Raw genomic sequence first — 6785 nt, forward strand, 5'->3', positions numbered from 1 at the left:
AAAGATTCAGAATATTTATTTTGACATCTGCTTGAACAGACTGTTTTTAATACATTTGGTATCACAATATATTTCTAGGAAAAAAACATAACACCCTTGAAGTCATATGGTCGTTTCCTTATTATTAGTCTCTAAGAACATCATATATTAAATAGACTGCGATGAATGATGTCCATTGAATTGATATAGATGTCTTTCTTCCTTCATAGGACATGATTTAAAACAGGTAACACGGCTACTGCCTTGCAAGAAGCAAGAACTGCTAATTCCTTGGAATTGTGAGGGTTAAAGCGGTTCGTTCATGTCTGTACATTTTAGTGTTTTGTGGTATATGTTGGTTATCCGTTTCTCTGACGTTTTGGTGATCTTTTTTTTCCTTTTTTTTACACTTTTTTATATGAATAAGATGTAGTTTGAATTCCAATTAAAATAAGTTCCATGCAAGTCATAATTTATCTAAGGTTAGAAATTACAGGTCAAAGTACGGCCTTCATTAAACACGGGGCAATGGCCCAGACCAAACAGAAAGATATTAAGGACTCCAAATTGAATAGTGTTAAACGATTCAAACCGTATAAATCTATTTAATTTAAAATTGGAAAATACCTTAAGAACCACACCTAAAAACGATAAGTACTTAAAGTCATATGAAACGTTTTACTAGTGAAAAATAATGTTTATCCAATTCTTGAAGTATAATGCATAAAAGTGAGAAAGGAAACGGGGAATGTATCAAAGAGACAAAAACCCGACCATAGAAAAAAACAACAGCACATGATCACCAACAGGTCTTCAATGTAGCGAGAAATTCCCGCACCCGGAGGCGTCCTTCAGCTGGCCCATAAACAAATATATACTAGTTCAGGGATAATACTTATACTAAATGTATGTATATATCATAAACTAAGTCTTCTGTGCACGATTTTATCATATTTTACGCAATCATATCGAATATCGTCATATATTTTTTTTCTGTCTGTTATGCTGTGAAATTATGGCAGCTCATTACTTGTCGTGTTTTGAAGCCGTAGTTTACCGGTTGTCTCCTTATAGTGAACAATAAAAAGAAGCATTGATATCGAACACGTGTTAAACTTGGCTATCAGATAAAAGTGACAGATCCATGCCGATTGAAAACACCCCGGATTGTTACGAGAAGGGTCACTCTTAAGTCCCAGAAAATATGTCAGCGAAATGCTTCGTTGGAAGCAAGCAATACACCAATAAACTTCTTTTAATTAGTTATCAAAGGTACCAGGCTTATAATTAAGTACGTTGATAACAATTGAGATAAAAATTCTACGAACAAATGAATTTTGAAAACGTGTTATCCAAATGTATTGAACTATGGGCTACAAAAAATATGTCTGCCTGGTTTTAACATTCAAATAGAAATTGATATTGAAGCCTGCTTTACAACGTGTTTTATTGTTCTTTCGTTTGTCTTTGTTCTATTATTAGTATTACTTTGACTGTTGGATTGTTTTATGTGATATTCATTTAACGTGGCTCGGTACTTATACATCCCGGCAATGTGTTTGTATTGTCTTTTATCTTTTGCTGGTATGTTTTGTATATGCGACATTTTGTATTTCTTTTATATATGTTTTGTTATTTGATTTGCCATCTTGTTTATGGACCTCATTATAAACTTTCCGAATTTATTGTCCTCTTAGTTCAATATTGTTTTTATTAACTTTTTAAATTGTAACACTACTCCACGAACTAAAAACTTGTTGATGATCTTTTCCTTTCATATATTTCATTTTCTAATATCGTAAGCATATAGAGTATGTACATATTTTTCTGGGTTAATACGATATTCAATACTATTATACATAAATCGACCAGTAGGTTTTTTCGTTTGGAAAATACATTAGCCTGATAGTCTTTTTCTTTTAAATTATTTTATATTTGTCATTTAGGGACTTTCTATAGCATACTACATGACTGTTCTATACAGTCTTGATTTTGTTCATTGTTGAAGGCTGCACGGTGACCTATAAATAAATATTCCAAAAATAACAGCCATTTCTTTCCGATGCGTTCTAAATGAAAGACATAAAGTTCTTTTAAACATGTTTATCCATTCTCTCACAGATTACCAGATTTAGTAATTATATAGCATCATGAATAATGCGACCCTGCTGCCATATGTGTGGATGAATGAGAGATATAGTTACTTTTTAGATAGGTTTGTGACCAGTAGGCGATTTTTTTATAGACATCTTCAAGCCACTAACAAACAATAAACTATAAGAACTAAAACAGATTTTTTTCAAATAAAGATTTTATTTTGTAGAAGCATTGTTTTAGCTATAATAATGTTGAAGATAGAACATCTTAACAAAAACAGTGATTGTTTACATAGTACAATATATAGTTATTACAATGCAAGTTGCGTTTTGACTAAAATAATCAAATAAACTCATCATAGATACCAGGACTAAAATTTGTATATAAGACATGTATTTAATAAACATTCACAAAATAAAAAGACAAAAACTGAAGAGGGACAGCTAGACGACAGATGAACGAAAAATAAATGAACGCACTGACCGAAAAATATAATTCCACTAGGTTGGGAAAAATAAATCTATGTTGGTTGAAAGTTAATGTAGGCAATTTCATTAATGCGTACTGCTGACAAAATATTTTTTTCCTATAATGGCTTCGTAAGACTGACAACAACTTTAAGCACATTTTCTATTAAAAAGCATGTATACAACAACTTTGTTTTTTTTTAGTTTCATTAATTTGTAAACCTTTACATTTTTCTTTATACCGAATTCTGAATACCAAATTGTTAATTGATCTCACCTTATATAATTTTGATCGAATATTACATGCATATGCGATGAATAAATCCTAGACATAATGTATCGAAACCCAGGATTCTCTGCTAGCTAGGATGTAACCTTACACTTTTGAACATTTATTCATTCTATGCAGTTCAGTTGCCTTAACATCAACTAGTAGCAAATTAGCAAAGACATTTTTATTTTAAAAAACGTAAGTTTGGAAATCAAATTTAGTTCGTTTAATTCACGTAAATAAATCCCGAACTCGCATTTCATCTTTTCTCGTTTTTGTACTATTCAGAATGCATTGTGATGTCACACATTCCTTCAAAAAGCATGCATAGTACAAATTCATTTGGCGTTCATAAACATATGATCTTATCATACTTAAATATTGACAAATACACATACTAAGTGTGACAAATATCAACCACTGATCATATGATTTGATAAATCCATTTGCCTTCTACTGCATTATTCTGAACTTACAATGGTAAGCATGTCGGCTATACACCTTATCGCTAATATAAATCTATGCGTCGAAAATCTGTGTGACTTGAACTTTTGACGTCAAACATCAATCACTTTTCCATTGTGGTGTCAGATATGTTTTATTGTGACACCAAAACGTTATGAGAACCTTAAGTTTGTGATTTACAGTAAAAGCTAAAATAAAGTTAGGGAACATATATTTATTCTAGTGAGCTTCCTCCAGGCATGCTTGGAGGATGCTCCGAGCATTTTAGAGAAGCTAATATCGTTAATACACCATTACACTCCCATTAATGTCAATCAAATAGAAAAGTTTATAGTTAGGAGCTTGTATGAGCTTTTTTGTAAGCCTTTTGTTAGCCTGTTATAATAAAGTTTTACTATGTTACCCATGAAAATTAGTTAATTGACACAAAAATAGATACATCAAAACTTAAGATTAAACATTTTAGGGACATTTCATCAAAATGAGAACGAAAAGCACTAATATAACTAAAATATATTTATATAAAGCTGATCAAAATAACACAACAGTGGTTGTAAATAAAATCGGATACATTAGAACAAAAACAAGTCACCTTAACAGTTATCATTACATGAAATAAATATTTGTTTTCAAATCTATAAAAGATATTGTTGAAAACTATATAGGAAAACAGAAATAGATTCATAAACTTAATTTTTTGAAGAATGATAACGAAACAAAACATGGACACATATACCTTCTTCCGAAAATGCATAAAATCAATATAGAAATAATTGATGAGGCATTTCGAACTGGTCAAATAGTGAGCAACATAAACATTTCTTACCGACCAATCATCCATAAGTGTAACTCTTATATGAGATGCATTGAAGGATTACCGCATCTAATTCTAAAACCGTTATTGAAGAGTCATCACCTTGACATTCAAGATATGAAAGACTTCATTTATAAAATAGAGTTGCACAAGGTCAAGAAAAAATGCATTCTTATTGGCTATGGTGTAATATGCAGATTGATAACTTAGAAGAAACAGTTATCATAACACTTTCATCAGTTGACAAACAAGAATATGCTTTAAAAATTTCAGACAAACAGAAAAAACGGCATTTGTTAAGTTAAGGAACAATGAACTTGAGTTAAATGGACAGTTATACAAACAAATTATAGTAGCGCCTATTGGTGTTTTTTTCCCCGACAACATTGACCATCTGCTTAAAATCACAGTGGAGGTGTCTAGATTTAGTATGACCTTTTTATAATTTACCGAAGTGAACAAAGGTAAAAGATTCAATAATAATAACATACCGGTACTTGATGTTAAATCAAATATACAAAAACATGAAACGTATCAATATTTACCAATCACTAGTGACCATCCTAAACACACATTAACAAGTATTACAGTGTGTTAATATATATTCATATTAGAAATAATAGTCACATCACTGAATTAGTTAAACATGTAACATTTAAATATTGACACGTTTTGTGTTTTATACGCCCGCCAAAATTTTGACGGGACGTATTATGGTATACAAATGTCCGGTGTCCGTGCGTCCGTCTATCTGTCCGACGTAAACATGATGAGAACGACACATCCAAATTTCATGAAATTTAATAAAGGTGTTTCTTATGATGGTCAAATGATCTGTATACCTTTTGGTGAATATAATATTAACACTTTTTGAGTTACGGCACTTTGTAACTAGAACAGGGATGTGTTGGAAATTTTCACATGTTGCACCGTATCTCAAAAAACGATTCTTGATTATTGCTCGAAACTTTACACACTTCTTAGTTACCAATATCTGTATCCTTTTTGGTGATGATTCAAAATTTCATTTATGAGTTATTGAGTATTTTGTAAAAAAGGGGAGTGTGTTTTTACATGTCGCGCCGTATCTCAAAAATGATTTATAATTATTGCTTTAAGCTTTACACACTCCTTTGTTATATTAATCTTAATATCTGTAAACATTTTTGTGATGATTCAAAATTTTTTTTTTGAGTTATTGAGTATTTTGTAAAAAAGGGGGAATTTTTTTAAATTTACATGTCGCGCTGTATCTCAAAAACAATTTATGATTTTTGCTTAAAACTTTACACACTTCTTATTTATATTAATCTGAAGATCTGTATACTTTTGGGTTGTGATTCAAAATTTTATTTTAGTGACATTTTTTTTTGTAAAAAAAAAACAGGGGGGGGAGGTTCAAATGTCTTGCCGTATCTCAAAAACAATATATGGTTATTGCTTAAAACTTTCTCAGAAACTATTTAGGATAATTGCATAAAACTTCCACACAAGACGTCAGACATATCTTGCGCTCATGGCGCAGCTGTTTATTTTATATTTGATTTAACATCAAGTATGTCATCATTATTGAATCTTTCACCTTTGTAAACTTCGGTAAATTATAAATAGGTCATACTTAATCTAGACACCTCAGCTGTGATTTTAAGCAGAGGGTCAATGTTGTTCGCTATGTTAAAGAAATCTTCAACCTGCTTTTAAGTGCATGTGAAGAACATAAAACTATCGTCTTTGTATTGACAGTGCAATTTGATGTTTTCTATTCATTGGAACTTAATATCTAAAGATATTTTTAACAGACCAGACAGATGTAAATCTGCATGTTAGAGAAAATATAACAGCAACATGCGCTCTTATAATTTGTGTGTATAACTGTCCATTTAATTCAAGTTCATTGTTTCTTAACTTTACAAATGCCGTTTATTTTGTTTGTTTAAAATTTTTAAAGTATATTCTTGCTTGTCAACTGATGAAAATGCATTGATAACTGTTACATAATAGACAATGAGAATGCATTCCTAATGTACCTTGTGCAACTCTTGATAACTGTTACATAATAGACAATGAGAATGCATTCCTAATGTACCTTGTGCAACTCTTGAAAACTGTTACATAATAGACAATGAGAATGCATTCCTAATGTACCTTGTGCAACTCTATTTCATAAATGAAGACTTTCATATCTTGAATGTCAAGGTGATGACTCTTCAATAACGGTTTTAGATTAGATCGAGTAATATTTCAATGCATCTCATGGTAGAGTTACACTTATGTATGATTGGTCGGTAAGAAATGTTTATGTTGCTAACTATTTGACCAGTTGGAAATGCCTCATCAATTATTTCTAGATTGACTTTATGAATTTTCAGAAAAAGGTACGTGTGTCCATGTTTTGATTTGTTATTATCTTAAAAAAATTACAAGTTTGTGAATCTATTTCTTTTTCCTATAAAGTTTTTCGTTAATATATTTATAGACTTGACAACAAAGTAAATAGTTATTTTCAAGTAATGATAACTGTTAAGGTTCTGTTTTAATGTAATCGATTTTATACAACTACTGTTGTGTTATTTTGATCGGGTTTAAATAAATATGTTTTAGTTATATTAGAGCTTTTCGTCCCTAAACTGTTTAACCTCAAGTTTTGATCTATTTATCTTATGTGTCAAATTAACCAATTGTCTAGGGCAAC

Source organism: Mytilus trossulus, chromosome 6 (genome assembly GCF_036588685.1).
Source record: "Mytilus trossulus isolate FHL-02 chromosome 6, PNRI_Mtr1.1.1.hap1, whole genome shotgun sequence".
Classification (NCBI taxonomy): Eukaryota; Metazoa; Mollusca; class Bivalvia; order Mytilida; family Mytilidae; genus Mytilus; species Mytilus trossulus.